Here is a 2,284-nt window from a genome sequence, read left to right on the forward strand (position 1 = left end):
AGGCAAGTTGATTCCTCCAGTTCCATTCTTCTTTCTCAAGATTGCTTTGGCTATTCGAGGTTTTTGTATTTCCATACAAATCTTGAAATTATTTGTTCTAGTTCTGTGAAAAATATCGCTGGTAACTTGATAGGGATTGCACTGAATTTGTAGATTGCTTTGGGTAGTATACTCATTTTCACTATATTGATTCTTCCGATCCATGAACATGGTATATTTCTCCATCTATTAGTGTCCTCTTTGATTTCTTTCATCAGTGTTTTATAGTTTTCTATATATAGGTCTTTAGTTTCTTTAGGTAGGTATATTCCTAAGTATTTTATTCTTCTCATTGCAATGGTGAATGGAATTGGTGGGAATGCAAACTAGTACAGCCACTATGGAGAACAGTGTGGAGATTCCTTAAAAAATTGCAAATAGAACTGCCTTATGACCCAGCAATCCCACTTCTGGGCATACACACTGAGGAGACCAGAATTGAAAGAGACACATGTACCCCAATGTTTATTGCAGCACTGTTTATAATAGCCAGGACATGGAAACAACCTAGATGTCCATCAGCAGATGAATGGATAAGAAAGCTGTGGTACATATACACAATGGAGTATTACTCAGCCATTAAAAAGAATAAATTTGAATCAGTTCTAATGAGATGGATGAAACTGGAGCCGATTATACAGAGCAAAGTAAGCCAGAAAGAAAACACCAATACAGTATACTGACACATATATATGGAATTTAGAAAGATGGCAATGATGACCCTGTATGTGAGACAGCAAAAGAGACACAGATGTGTAGAGAGGACTTTTGGACTCTGAGGGAGAGGAAGAGGTGGGATGATTTGGGAGAATGGCATTGAAACATGTATACTATCATGTAAGAAACAAATCAGCAGTCTATGTCCAATACAGGATACAGGATGCTTGGGGCTGGTGCACGGGTATGACCCAGAGAGATGTTATGGGGAGGGAGGTGGGAAGGGGGTTCATATTTGGGAACGCATATACACCCATGGTGGAGTCATGTCAATGTATGGCAAAACCAATACAGTATTGTAATGTAAAATAAAGTAAAAATAAAAATTTAATTAAAATAGAAAAAAAAATTAAAAATATAAAATAGAAAGTGAAACCAAAGATGGTCAAGAAAAACAAATGTGTCATTATCACTAGGCAACACTTTCTTTTGTAATTCCACCTGGACCCTTCCCATAGACCAGAAGTAGGTTCCATCTTGAGAGCCACATTTCTCCCAAACTGGTGATGGCCAGGTGTGGCTGGAGCCAGGCAACCCTCCAGACCACTCCCTGACAACTGCAGGGGCCCTCGGAAAAAAGATCTTTTCAAAGAAAATATAGGGGGCTTCCCTGGTGGCTCAGTGGCAAAGAGTCCACCTACCGATGCAGGAAACTCAGGCATGATTCTCTTATCTGGGAAGATTCCACTTGCTACAGAATAACTAAGCCCGTCTGCCACAACTCCTGAGCCTGTCTGTGCTCCAGAGGCTGGGAAACTGCAAGCACTGAGCCCTGTGCAATGCAACTACTGAAGTCCACGAACCCTAAAGTCAGTGCTCGGCAACAAGACAGTAGCACACCCCCCCCCCCACTCACGGCAACTAGAGAAACCTGGGCAGCAATGAAGACCCAGCACAGCCAGAAATAAATTTTTAAAAAATTATAACGGAGACAGTTTGGTTTCCATGACTTAATTTAAAAAAAAAAAGAAAGAAAAAAGAAAAGCCAAGCAATGCCAATTAGAAGGCAGTGAATGTCTCTTCACTGTACGGCAATTTGAATGTAAATCATCAAATTGTCTACATGGATCACCTGTGCATCCCTTTTCATCACCGCTTATCTTACGGCTATCATCAGCACGATGCTTGCAGGACTATCAAACATATCTAGCAGATGTAAGATTATGGATCTGCTTGAAGGTTTTAAAAACTCACACAATTCATCAACACAAATTTTGCCTCCTATGAATTAAGATGATACAATAAATTAAATGCTAAACTGGGACAACTTTCAATCAGAACTGTATTAATACAACTCAGTTCTTGGTCCCCATTTCACAGTGTCTAGTCAGGACAACACAGTGCAGTGATTACCTGCCTGGGAAAGGAAGGAAGGGAGGAGATGGACAACACCCAGTGGATTCAGTTACAGCAGGTGAAGAATCACCATTTGCCATTAGTGTGTGTTTCTGCTCCTCTACTTTATTGTTCCTAATTATTTATTTATTTATGTTTCTGCACTATGCATGTGTGTGTTTGTGAGTACACC

Source organism: Ovis aries, chromosome 23 (assembly GCF_016772045.2).
Source record: "Ovis aries strain OAR_USU_Benz2616 breed Rambouillet chromosome 23, ARS-UI_Ramb_v3.0, whole genome shotgun sequence".
Classification (NCBI taxonomy): Eukaryota; Metazoa; Chordata; class Mammalia; order Artiodactyla; family Bovidae; genus Ovis; species Ovis aries.